Source organism: Mirounga leonina, unplaced genomic scaffold (genome assembly GCF_011800145.1).
Source record: "Mirounga leonina isolate KUSES-001 unplaced genomic scaffold, KU_Mleo_1.0 Mir_178, whole genome shotgun sequence".
Lineage (NCBI taxonomy): Eukaryota > Metazoa > Chordata > Mammalia > Carnivora > Phocidae > Mirounga > Mirounga leonina.
This window is the reverse complement of record NW_023270464.1, coordinates 4,851,691-4,864,706: the sequence shown is the minus strand read 5'-3', so window position 1 is coordinate 4,864,706 and position 13,016 is coordinate 4,851,691. Positions and strand designations below refer to the sequence as shown.

Below are 13,016 nucleotides of genomic sequence, written 5' to 3'. Positions count from 1 at the left end.
ACACATCACCACCGACACGCATGCTCACCAGCCACCAGACATGCACAGACCCCGCCACACACACCAATGTCCACACGAAACAGACACGAACTACAGAGAGTTATAAGCCCACGTCCACACCCACCCAAACTCCCCTTCTGCACACTCACACACACTCCCATATTCACTCCCACGGCCACACAGACTCTCACGCCCAGGGCCCTGCATAGTTGCGCATGGGGCCTCTTGCCCAAGTGCACGTGGCCCTTCCTGTGGGACAGAGGGACAGGACAGGCAGATGTGAAGGTGCTCCCCAGATGCATTCTGAGCGTTCTGGTGACCTCAGCACCTGGATCCTTTTGTCACACGTGCGTGCCCTTTGTCCCCACTTCTCAGGTTCGGTGTCCATGCCAGGCTCGCTGTTGGCCCAGAGAAGACGGCTTTCCTGTCCTTGGATGCGCGGAGGTTGGCCGGCTGGCCGTAAGAAGTGTTGTCCAGCCGAGGGTGGGCACCCTGCGGATGCATCGCTAAGACGGTAAGCCTTGCATCTTCTCAGGTGGAGACATTGACTATAGGATGTCCTTCAGCTGGCTGAGAGCCTCCCAGTCCACATGTGCCTGATGACGTGCGGGGTCTGGCTCCAAGAGAGGACGGAGCATTCCTGTTGCTCAGTGGCTTGGCTCTGGACGGTCGAGGCTGCTGGTGGGCACTGAGGCCATCGGCTCAAACCTCTGAGCCGGACCCAGCCTGCCTCGTTCGATGTGCCAGGAGGCCCCGAATGTGCTCGGATCGATGATGACTCCCTCATTGTGCATTCCTTGGAAAAGCTGAACAAAATGAGTGAGAACTCCCTACCGTCGTTCTCATCGAAACTGAGGTCCAGCACGTTGTCTCCCCCAGGGAAGGTAGGAGTGAGGGACAGCTTCCCCTAGGTCACACTGTCACAGGCACCACCAGCACCGACCACCAGCAACAGCACCAGCCCCAGCATCAGACTCAGCAGCTCCCAAGGGCCTCTGCATCGGAGAGCCTCGCGGAGGGCCCCGGGTCCACGAGGTGTTTCCCCTCCTTACCTGGGTGTTCACAGCACAGAGGTCCTCAGGACTGTGCCTGGACTTTGGTGGCATGTCGGGCAGCCAGCATGCCAGTTGTAGGAGTCCCATTGCCCGGCCTTGGCACAGGCCATGAGAGTGCGTGACCCGGTGCACCATGCACCAGGGTGGCGCTTCACGCAGAGGTCCTGGCCATGTGTACGGTCAAGCCTGGTTGTGGCAGCTCCCATGGGTGCAGAGGAGAGCCCCGGGTCTGGCAAGCGGCAATTCCTCCTGTGCCCTTTGGCCTGATGATGTCTGTGGAGTACCCCTCGATGTAGGAGCCCGAGGGTAAAGGCTTGAGGCGAGGCCACTGCACTCGACAGTGCCCAAGTATCTCCCAGTGGACGCCCACAGAGGCCATGTGGGGCTGCCTGTGTTGTGGGCGCAGGGTGCAAATGGCTCCTCGGTGCTGGCTCTTGCCCTGGCCAGGAATGGCGTGGACCGGGAGGACCGCTGGTGTGGTGACTCCGGGAAGGCACGCGTCCTTATCCGCTGGTTGTGTTCCGAGAAATCCTTCCATGGTTTCAGGGTTCTGGGCACCCTACCCCTCCCTGTCCACATCACGGTGGCCACTTGCTGGCCACTGGCCCCGGCTTCAAGGTGTCTTGGTCCAGCGCTGCAGTCCCTGACCGGTGTGCCCCTGCGGTCTCTGGGTCCAAGGAGCGGCGCTCTAGGGTGTCTTCCCGGAGTCTTGAGGTTGTGCATAGGCGACGATGCACAGCCTGGCCATGCCTGCGGCACTTTGCTTAGCCCCCTGGGGATGGGGAGACCTTGTTTCCCTGGGCCCGCAGCTCCTGAGGTGAAGGTGTGTTCCCGGGAGGGTCCTTTTGACTGGGAGCCAGGGGACCCCCAATCCTGCTTTGGAGGGCGGGATTGAGACCTCTCCTTGCTACCCTGCATGCCAGGCAGGGCAGGACAGGCCCCGAGTGTGCTGATGGCAGCCAGGAGCAGCGCCCTGGCCACTTGGGGAGCTGGTCAAACGTGCAGCTCTCCTTGGTTAACGGAGCTCTCTTCTTTTCCTCGCCTGTGTCGCCATCGTGGTGGCGGGCGTGCAGATCCACCAAGACAATGGTGCTGTTCCTGTGTCGAGCGAGGGGCCCTTCCTTGCATCCCACAGGGTGGTGGACTGTACCGTCCACAGCCCTTGTGGGTGTCCTCGCTGAAGATCCCTGCGCCAGACGTGCGAGTCCAGGTGGACAACTCTGGAGGGGGGCCGAGCCAGTGCAGGCATGAAGACGCGGCCGTGTACAGGGTCGCCGATGACTGCACATTTCCTCGGAGGCAGGGCCCACAAAGCCGCTGGCCGTGGACACGCCAGTGCCCTCAGTGGGAATGGGCCCTGGGTTCAGTCCGCTGGTATGCTGGCCCTCGGCGGGGCAGGGCACCGCTTGCCAAGGGCTGAGCTGCCTGTCTCGCGAGGGCATTTGGGCCGAGTGCACAGGCTGTGGCGCCTGGCCTGGAGTCCAGGGCCACTCCCCTCTGTTGTGCGTTGGTATTTGTCGGCTTTGCCCCCGGCATCCCAGGGCTGCCAGCATTCCCGTGGGCCCTTGGGTTTGCTGGTGGGCACTGAGGTGCAGTCACAGTGGGACACCTAGCGGCCTGACTGAGTCCACGTCAACATTGCGTCCTGGTCAGAAGTGGCTGTAGGTAGAGATGGCGTGCCGTGCTTTGCCAAGTGACTTTGAGATGGGGAGTGTCTGGCCATTTTCAGCCGCCCCTTGGGTTCTCAATTGGCAAATGTAGATTCAGTGGCATTGATCTCGTGCCATTTTGTGGCAGGACGTGAGTCCTGACCCAAGGTGGGCAAGGGCACCACTTGCCAAGTGACTGCACATTTCCTCGAGGGCAGTCCCATACAATTGCATGACAGCAGGGCTCACCCCCTGCTCGGGTCCTGTTGTGGAACCCGCCCAAATCAGTGTTAGGTGTCTCATCTAGATAGGTTTTTTGTTGGCAGCACTGGAAATTGGGGTCTCTTGAGCTCGGGTGTTTTCTGCATTGAAGAAGTGAGGTGATCTGTATACGGCAGAGAGGTGCAATCCAGGCCATCTTGGGGCAATGGTCTGGCCTCTCCTAGAGCGGCCCAGTAGGGTGTGTTTGGCAGAGGTCAGCCTACCACACCATGCGGGTGCAGGCTGCTGTGAGTCTCTGATGCCCTCCCTGCCACCGCTCACCCCCAGCCCTGCTGCTGCCCCGGCCACAGAATCGGCCCTGGGCCCTGCTCCTCCCTTGCCGTTGTGCCTTGTCCGCTCCAGGGCAGAGAGGTTTTGGACACGGGATAGGAGAATGTCTCCTGCCAGGCTTGGGTCAGGGTTCTTCTTCAGCTACTCCCTGGAGGAGGGCATGTGGCGTGCCTTGCTGATGGGGTAGGCTCAGTGGGCATCAGGACTGGGGAAGTCATCTATGCTGACCGCATCACTTGGGCGATAGTGTCCATCCTGTGTGCTGGGGCCATCATGGTGTCTTATGGGGATGCGGTAGTCAGGTCAAAGGGCTGTGGTCCACAGGGGCCAGGGAAGCTCTCGGCAGAGATAGAGGCAGTTAGAACCGTGGTCCCGGAATGACGCATTAGTGCGACATGGGGGTTGGAGGTGGCGTGATACCCGCTGGGACAGGTCACCACTGGCCACAGGAATGCAGGAGAGAAGCCTGCCCGGGTGTCGGTGAGCCTTGGGAGGCCAGGGCACCCGTCTGCAGTGGGCTTGACGTGTTTCCTCTTATGGGGAGGCGGCAGTGCCTGGGCGTCTTGGAGTTGCCAGTGGAGTTCAGATGGGCAGGTTGAATCTGGGGTCCAGTGCCCTTTCCAACGCCCTCCCCTCCCATCCAGAGCTGACTTTGGCAGGTGTGGCAGTGAATGGTGACCTGGAGAGGCTCCCTCAGGGTGGGTAGCCAGGCCATGCAAGTTTCCCCAGAAGTTTGGGTTTCCAGCGGGAGGGCAGTGGGCACCAACTGGCAGAATGTGGCGGGGAACAGTGCCGCGAGAATTGCTCTTGGACTATAGGCTGGCGAGGCTACGGGATCAGGGTACGTGCTGACGGGTCTTTCTGCCTGGTGGCCAGACCCACACATGGTTCCCATGTGCTTGTTTTGGGGCAGAGGTGGGTACCCCAGGGTCACGGAGGTCTTGGTTGTGTTGTGAGGCCAGGTGGTGCTCCTGGTCCAAGGCTTAGCCCCTTGGGGCATGGCCCCCAGGGCAGGATCAGGCCACATCATAATGCCCTTCAGGCTTCTGGTGACCCGGGCCTCCGTGGGTGACCCTTGGATGCAGGCAGACATGCAAGTGGCATGAGAGTGTGAGGTCACCCCCTGCATGGGTCCTGCTCTGGAGCCCACCTGAACCAGTGTTAGGAGACCTCCTGCCAGATGGGTTGGTCACTGGCACCTCGGGAATTAGGGGTCTCTCGAGCCCCATGTGGCCTCTCTGCTTTGATCAAGGGATGGGATCTGGCCGAGGCAGAGAGGGCAGGAGCGTGGGTGGCCAGCTGTGGGAGGCCACTTGTGCCCCTGTGGCCCTAGGCCACGAAGGGTCCTCTCCATGAAGCTTCTGGGCTCATTGCTCCTGGGGCGTTTCCCCTTGAGCTGAGGGCAGTTCCCTTGGGCTAGCTTGCCGATGCCGTTTCGAGTCCACCTGGTGTGAATTTCACTCTCGGGATGAGTAGGTGCCACTAGTGGGTTTGCACCTGCGAGGGCCATGGCTGCTGGGCAGAGGTGTTCTGGGCTGGGACCCAGACCGTGGGAGGGCGAGGTCCACGAGATCCCCTGAAGGCCGTGCGATGGCCTGTAGGAGACCAGTGGTGGGGTGCGTGGACTGGGGACTCGTTTCTTTTGCAGGACTCTGTGCCCAGGGTGGCCCTGGCTGCCCACCCCCACCTCCTCCCCCTCCCCTGCCCGTGACCAGCTCCACTTCTGGCCACCCTTCCCTCCATCCCCCATCCCGTACCCCACGCCCCCATGCTTGGAAGCATCCACGTGTGGGTGTCTGTCCGTGGGCACGGGAGGAGCCCCCAGATTATAGGGAGAGGCAGAGCAGCGTGTCCCCGCTGTGAGGCACTGCCGTGGATGCCCACAGACCTGTCTGCCATGCTGAAGCGCACCTATCTCTTCTCCCCACATCCGAGGTGGAGGTGGCTGGACTTGGGTGTCCGTGAGCATTGGCGAGTCCCATTCAGTTTCATCGGTGATGCCCAGTCTGCATGGCGAAGACAGCCTGGGAGAGTAGCGCTGTGTGGTCTCCGGTCACGTGGGAGCTGCCAGCATAAGCGGTAAGAGACTCGCCTCTGCCTCAACCAGCTGGGGTCTTTTGTGAGGCTTCCTTGGCCGAGGATGGTTCCCTGGTCATGTGGTGGCTTGCCCTTGGGTTCTGCCGAGGGCCAATGTGTGTGAACGCATCAGCTGTCCCAGGCTGGAGCCCGGCACTTTTAACGTTCCATGTCCTGAAATGTGCTTGGATCGATGATGACTCCCTACAAATGCATTCCTTGGAAATCTGAACAAAATGAGTGACAATCCCTACCGTCGTCCTCATCGGAACTGAGGTCCAGCACGTGGCTCCACCCGGGAATTCTGAGTGAGGAACACATGCCGTCCGATAGCTTTGAGGGTAGCTAGGAGTGTGTGCCAGGTTTGGAAGTCACTGTATGGTGGGGGAAAGTCTCAGCAGCAGAGGGATGCCCACCCCCACACCTAGGGATTGCACGCCGCGACTCGGGCCGCCTGGCTGCAAAGGTCTGTCCTCTCCTAGAGTGGCCTGGGACGGTGAGGGTGGCAGAGGTCAGCACAAAAGGCCGCATGGATTCAGGCTGCCTTGGAGTCACTGAGGCCCTCCTCGCCACCGCTCACCTCCACCCCCCCCACCACCCCACCAACGGCCCCAGCCTTGGGCCCCCCCTCCCTTACCCTTGTGCCTTGTCTGCTCCAGAGCAGAGAGGTTTTGGAAAAGGGACATGAGAAGGGCCTCAGGCCAGGCTCGGGGCAGGCTTCTTCCTGAGCTGCTCCATGGCAGAGGGCTTGAGGAGTGCCTTTCTGGTAGGGCAGGCTTAGGCGGTTTCAGGAATGGGGAGGTCGGCTATGCTAACTGCATCGCCTGGGTGGCAGCATCCATCCTGTGGGCCGTGGCCATCATGGTGGCTTACAGGGATGTGGCAGTGAGGTCAAATGGATGTGGCCCACAGGCGACCATGGGAAGCCCTCGGTAGAGATAGAGGCAGTTAGAACCGTGGTCCCTGGAATGACTCATTAGTGCGACGTGGGGGCTGGAGGCGGGGTGATACCCCTGCTGGGACAGGTCACGTCTGGCCGCAGGAATGCAGCAGAGAAGCCTGCCCTGGTGATGGTGAGCCTTGGGAGGCCAGGGCACCCATCTGTGGTGGGCTTGATGCGTTTCCTCTTAGGGGGAGGTGGCAGCACCTGGGCGTCTTGGGGTTGCCAGTGGTGTTCAGATGGGCAGGTCGAATCTGGGGTCCAGTGCCCTTTCCAACGCCCTCCCCTCCCCTCCAGAGCTGACTTTGGCAGGCATGGCAGGGAATGGTGACCTGGAGAGGCTCCCTCAGGGTGGGTAACCAGCTCACGGAAGTTTCCCCAGAAGTTTGGGTTTCCAGCGGGAGGGCAGTGGGCACCAACTGGTGGAATGTGGTGGCGAACAGTGCCGCGAGAATTGGTCTTGGACCAGGGGCTGGCGAGGCTGCGGGATCAGGGTATGTGCTGACGGGTCTTTCTGCCTGGTGGCCAGATCCACACATGGTTCCCGTGTACTTGCTTCTGTGGCAGAGGTGGGTACCCCAGGCCCACGGACGGCTGGGTTGTGTTCTTAGGTCAGGCGGTTCTCCTGGTCCAAGGTTCGGCCCCCTGTGGCATGGCCCCGAGGGCAGGATCGGGCCACGTTGCAGGGCCCGTTGGGCTTCTCGCATCACGGGCCTCCATACGTGACAGTTGGATGTAGGCGGACACGCAAGTGGCATGAGCGTGTGAGGTCACCCTTTGCAGTGGTCCTGCTCTGGAGCCCGCCCTAACGAGTGTTAGGTGACCTGCTGCCAGATGGTTGGTTGCTGGCACCTCGGGAAGTGGGGACTCTCAAGCCCCAGGTGGGCTTTCTGCATTGAACAAGGGAGGGGATCTGGCCATGGCAGAGAGGGAAGGAGCATGGGTGGCCGGCTGCGGGAGGCCACTTGCGCCCCCGTGGCCCTAGGCCACAAAGCGTCCTCTCCCAGAAGCTTCCAGCTCATTGCTCCCGGGGTGGTTCCCCTCGAGCTGTGAACTGTCACCTTGGGCTAGCTTGCCGATGCCGTTTTGTGTCTTCCTGGAATGCACTTCACTTTCAGGATGAGTAGGTGCTGCGAGCGGGTTTGCTACTGAGAGGGCCATTGTTGGGTAGAGGTGTTCTGGGCTGGGACCCAGACCGTGGGAGGGCGAGGTCCACGAGATCCCCCTATGGCCGTGTGGACTGTGTGTAGGAGAAAAGTGGTGGGGTGCGTGGACTGGGGACTCATTTCCTTTGCAGCACTCTGTGCCCAGGGTGGCCCTCGCTGCCCACCCCCACTTCCTACCCCTCCCACGCCCATGTCCGGCTCCGCTTCCCGCCACCCTTCGCTCCATCTCCCACCCCATACCCCACGCCCCCATGCTTGGAAGCGTCCACGTGTGGGTGTCTGTTTGCAGGCACAGGAGGAGCACCGAATCATAGGGAGAGGCAGAGCAACGTGTCCCCGCTGCGAGGCATTGCTGTGGATGCCCACAGACCTGTCTGCCATGCTGAAGCGCATCTGTCTCTTCTCCCCACTTCCCAGGCAGAGTTGGCTGGACGCAGGTGTCTGTGAGCATGGGTGAGTCCCATTCTGCCTCATCGGTGATGCCCAGTCTCCATGGCGAAGACAGCCCGGGAGAGTAGTGCTGTGTGGTCTGCGGTCACCTGGGAGCTTCTGGCATAAGCGGTAAGAGGCTCGCCTCTGCCTCAGATGGTTGGGGTCCTTCCTGAGGCCTCTTGACTGAGGATGGCTCCCCTGGGTGTGTGGTGGCTTGGCCCTCGTTCTGCCGAGGGCCGATGTGTGTGAACGCATCCACTGTCCCAGGCTGGAACTGGCACTTTTAATGTTCCATGTCCTGACACGTGCTTGGATCGATGATGACTCCCTACAAATGCATTCCTTGGAAATCTGAACAAAATGAGTGACAATCCCTACCGTCGTCCTCATCGAAACTGAGGTCCAGCACGTGGCTCCACCCGGGAACTCTGAGTGAGGGACACATGCCATCTGATAGCTTTGCGGGTAGCTAGGAGTGCATGCCAGGTTTGGAAATTACTGTATGGTGGGGGAAAGTCTCAGCAGCAGAGGGATGCCCACCCCCACACCTAGGGATTGCTTTCTGTGACTCAGGCCTTCTGGGTGCAAAGGTCTGTCCTCTCCTAGAGCGGCCTGGGAGGGTGAGGGTGGCAGAGGTCGGCGTACCAGCCTGCACGGATTCAGGCTGCCTTGGAGTCACTGAGGCCCTCCTCGCCACCGCTCACCCCCACCCCCACCGCCACCCCGCCCACGGCCCCAGCCTCGGGCCTTCCCCTTCCGTTGCCCTTGTGCCTTGTCTGCTCCAGAGCAGAGAGGTTTTGGAAAAGGGACATGAGAAGGGCCTCAGGCCAGGCTCGGGGCAGGCTTCTTCCTGAGCTGCTCCATGGCAGAGGGCTCGAGGAGTGCCTTTCTGGTAGGGCAGGCTCAGGGGGTTTCAGGAATGGGGAGGTCGGCTACGGTGACCGTATCGCCTGGGTGGCAGCATCCATCCTGTGGACCATGGCCATCATGGTGGCTTACAGGGATATGGCAGTGAGGTCAAATGGACATGGCCCACAGGCGACCATGGGAAGCCCTCGGTAGAGATAGAGGCAGTTAGAACCGTGGTCCCTGGAACGACTCATTAGTGCAACATGGGGGTTGGAGGCGGGGCGATGCCCCTGCTGGGACAGGTCACGTCTGGCCGCAGGAACGCAGCAGAGAAGCCTGCCCGGGTGACGGTGAGCGTCGGGAGGCCAGGGCGCCCGTCTGCCGTGGGCTTGACGTGTTTCCTCTTAGGGGGAGGTGGCAGCGCCTGGGCGTCTTGGGGTTGCCAGTGGTGTTCAGATGGGTAGGTTGAATCTGGGCACCAGTGCCCTTTCCTACGCCCTCCCCTCCCCTCCAGAGCTGACTTTGGCAGGCGTGGCAGTGAATGGTGACCTGGAGAGGCTCCCTCAGGGTGGGTAGCCAGGCCATGCAAGTTTCCCCAGAAGTTTGGGTTTCCAGTGGGAGGGCAGTGGGCACCAACTGGCGGAATGTGGTGGGGAACAGTGCCATGAGAGTTGGTCTTGGACTAGGGGCAGGCGAGGATGTGGGATCAGGGTATGTGCTGATGGATCTTTCTGCCCGGTGGCCAAATCCACACATGGTTCCTGTGTGCTTGCTTTTGGGGCAGAGGTGGGTACCCCAGGCCCACGGACGGCTGGGTTGTGTTCTTAGGTCAGGCAGTGTTCCCGGTCCAAGGCTCGGCCCCCTGTGGCATGGCACCCAGGGCAGGATCTGGCCACAGTGCAGGGCCCGGTGGGCTTCTAGCGATGGGGGCCTCTGTGGGTGACAGTTGGATGTAGGTGGACACGCAAGTGGCATGAGCATGTGAGGTCACCCCCTGCACAGGTCCTGCTCTGGAACCTGCCAGAACCAGTGTTAGGTGACCTGCTGCCAGATGGTTGGTCGCTGGCACCTCGGGAAGTGGGGACTCTCAAGCCCCAGGTGGGCTTTCTGCATTGAACAAGGGAGGGGATCTGGCCGCGGCAGAGAAGGCAGGAGCATGGGTGGCTGGCTGTGGGAGGCCACTTGCGCCCCCGTGGCCCTAGGCCACAAAGCGTCCTCTCCCAGAAGCTTCCAGCTCATTGCTTCTGGAACAGTTCCCCTCGAGCTGAGAACTGTCCCCTTGGGCTAGCTTCCCAATGCTGTTTTGTGTCTCCGTGGAATGCACTTCTCTTTCGGGACGAGTAGGTGCTGTGAGGCCCGTTGTTGGGTGGAGGTGTTTTGGGCTGGGACCCAGACCGTGGAAGGGTGAGGTCCACGAGATCCCCCTATGGCTGGGCGGACATCATGTATGAGAGCAGTGGTGGAGTGCGTGGACTGGGGACTCATTTCCTTTGCAGCACTCTGTGCTGAGCGTGGCCCTCGCTGCCCATCCCCACCTCCTCCCCCTCCCTTTCCCACGACCCGCTCCCCTTCCCACCACCCTTCCCTCCATCCCCCACCCCATACCCCAAACCCCCATGCTTGGAAGCGTCCACGTGTGGGTGTCTGTCCGCAGGCACGGGAGGAGCACCCGAATCATAGGGAGAGGCAGAGCAGTGTGTCCCCGCTGTGAGGCACTGCCATGGATGCCCACAGACCTGTCTGGCATGCTGAAGCGCACCTGTCTCTTCTCCCCACTTCCCAGGTGGAGTTGGCTGGCCGCGGGTGTCTGTGAGCATCGGGGAGTCCCATTCTGCCTCATCGGCGATGCCCAGCCTGTGAGGCAAAGACAGCCTGGGAGAGCAGCGCTGTGTTGTCTGCTGTCATGTGGGAGCTGCTGACATAAGCAGTAAGAGGCTCACCTCTGCCTCAGCTGGCTGGGGTCTTCCCGAGGCCTCCTTGGCCGAGGATGGCTCCCCTGGCTGCATGGTGGCTTGGCCCTGGGTTCTGCTGAGAGCCGATGTGTGTGAATGCATCGGCTGTCCCAGGCTGGAGCCCTACCCTTTTAATGTTCCATGTCCTGAAATGTGCTCGGATCGATGACGACTCCCTACAAATGCATTCCTTGGAAATCTGAATAAAATGAGTACAATCCCTACCGTCGTCCTCATCGAAACTGAGGTCCAGCACGTGGCTCCACCTGGGAACTCAGAGTGAGGGACACATGCCATCCGATTGCTTTGCGGGTAGATAGGAGTGCGCGCCAGGTTTGGAAGTCGCTGTCTGGTGGGGGAAAGTCTCAGCGGCAGAGGGATGCCCACCCCCACCCCTAGGGAATGCCCGCTGCGACTCTGGCCTTCTGGGTGCAAAGGTCTGTCCTCTCCTAGAGCGGCCCGGGAGGGTGTGGGTGTCAGAGGTCGGCGTACCACACTGCACAGGAGCAGGCTGCCTTGGAGTCACTGAGGCCCTACAACTACCACTCACTCCCATCCCCAACGCTGCCTCGGGCACGGCCCTGGTCTCGGTCCTTGCCCCAGGCAGGGCCCTGCTCCCCCCTGCCCTTGTTCCTTGTCCATCCAGGGCAGAGACTTTTGGACATGGGATAGGAGAAGGGCCTCAGGCCATGCTCGGGTCAGTCTTCTTCCTCAGCTGCTCCGTGGCAGAGGGCTCGTGGAGTGCCCTGGAAGGGCAGGCTCAGGGGGCGTCGGATTGGGGAGGTCGGCTATGCCAACCGTATCACCTGGGTGACAGCATCCATCCTGTGGACTCTGGCCATCATGGTGGCTTACAGGGACGTGGCTCTGAGGTTAAAGGGCCGTGGCCCACGGGGGACCAGGGGAAGCCCTCAGCAGAGATAGAGGCAGTTAGAACCGTGGTCCCTGGAACAACTCATTAGTCAACGTGGGGTTTGAGGCGGGGTGATCCCCTGCTGGGACAGGTCACCCCTTGCCGCAGGCACACAGGAGGGAAGCCTGTCTGGGTGACGGTGAGCCTCGGGAAGCCAAGGTGTCCAACTACAGTAGGCGTGATGTGTTTCCTCGTAGGGGGAGGTGGCAGCGCCTGGGCGTCTTGGGGTGTCTGGTGGGTTTCAGATGGGCAGGTCAAATCTGGGGGCCAACGCCCTTTCCAACGCCCTGCCCTCCCCTCCACAGCTGACTTCCGTGGGCAAGGCAGTAAATGGGCCCCCGGAGAGTCTCCTTCAAAATGGGTAGCCGACCCATGCACGTCTCCCCAGAAGTTTGGGTTTCCATCGGGAGGGCAGCGGGCACCACCTGGCAGAATGTGGCAGGGAACAGTGCCGTGAGAATTGCTCTTGGACTAGGGGCAGGAGAGGCTGTGGGATCAGGGTATGTGCTGATGGGTCTTTCTGCCTGGTGGCCAGACACACACATAGTTCTTGTGTGCTTGCTTTTGGGGCAGAGGTGGGTACCCCAGGCTCAGGGATGGCTGGGTCATGTTCTGAGGCCAGGCAGTGCTCCTGATCCAACGCACAGCCCCCTGGGGCGTGGCCCCCAGGGCAGGATTGGGCCATGTCGCAGGGCCCCATGGGCTTCTAATGACATGGGCCTCCGTGGGTGACCCTTGGATGAGGGCGGACACACGAGTGGTATGAGAGTGCAAGGTCACTCCTTGCATGGGTCCTGCTCTGGAGCCCGCGAGAACCAGTGTTAGGTGACCTCCTGCCAGATGGATTGGTCACTGGCACCTCGGGAATTGGGGGTTCTCTCGAGCCCCAGGTGGGCTTTCTGCATTGAAAAAGGGAGGGGATCTGGCCATGGCAGAGAGGGCAGGAGCGTGGGTGCCCAGCTGTGGGAGGCCACTTGTGCCCCCATGGCCCTAGGCCACAAAGGGTCCTCTCCCGGAAGCTTCCGGGCTCATTGCTCCTGGGGCAGTTCCCCTCGAGCTGAGAGGGCTGTTCCCTTGGGCTAGCTAGCTGATGCCGGTTCGTGTCTGCCTGGCGTGTACTCACTCTCGGGAGGAGTAGGTGCTGCGGGTGGGTTTGCTCCTGCCAGGGCCCCGGCTGTTGGGCAGAGGTGTTCTGGGCTGGGACCCAGACCGTGGGAGGGCGAGGTCCACGAGATCCCCCTATGGCCGTGTGGACAGCGTGTAGGAGACCAGTGGTGGGGTGTGTGGACTGGGGACTCGTTTCTTTTGCATCACTCTGTGCCCAGGGTGGCCCTCACTGCCCACCTCCACCTCCTCCCCCTCCCACGCCCGTGACCCGCTCCCCTTCCGCCACCCTTCCTTCCTTCCCCCACCCCGTACCTCATGCCCCCAT

At 61.4% G+C, this 13,016-nt stretch overlaps 1 long non-coding RNA gene and 4 other non-coding genes across 5 annotated transcripts in view; all 5 read left to right on the top strand.

Annotated features, from left to right (window-relative positions):
- LOC118022963 overlaps positions 1–13,016 on the top strand; it is a 34,260-nt gene that overhangs the window by 15,114 nt on the left and 6,130 nt on the right. The window contains exons 5-8 of the long non-coding RNA XR_004682609.1: positions 376–514; positions 5,192–5,335; positions 7,856–7,999; positions 10,503–10,646. This is a non-coding gene — a long non-coding RNA (uncharacterized LOC118022963). The remainder of the gene's footprint in view (positions 1–375; positions 515–5,191; positions 5,336–7,855; positions 8,000–10,502; positions 10,647–13,016) is intronic.
- On the top strand, positions 766–860 carry LOC118023240. Its single transcript, XR_004682709.1, has one exon. It is a non-coding gene; the product is annotated as a small nucleolar RNA SNORD116 (small nucleolar RNA).
- Positions 5,520–5,612, top strand: LOC118023246. Its single transcript, XR_004682716.1, has one exon. It is a non-coding gene; the product is annotated as a small nucleolar RNA SNORD116 (small nucleolar RNA).
- Positions 8,182–8,274, top strand: LOC118023245. Its single transcript, XR_004682715.1, has one exon. It is a non-coding gene; the product is annotated as a small nucleolar RNA SNORD116 (small nucleolar RNA).
- On the top strand, positions 10,831–10,922 carry LOC118023249. The gene has a single exon (XR_004682718.1). It is a non-coding gene; the product is annotated as a small nucleolar RNA SNORD116 (small nucleolar RNA).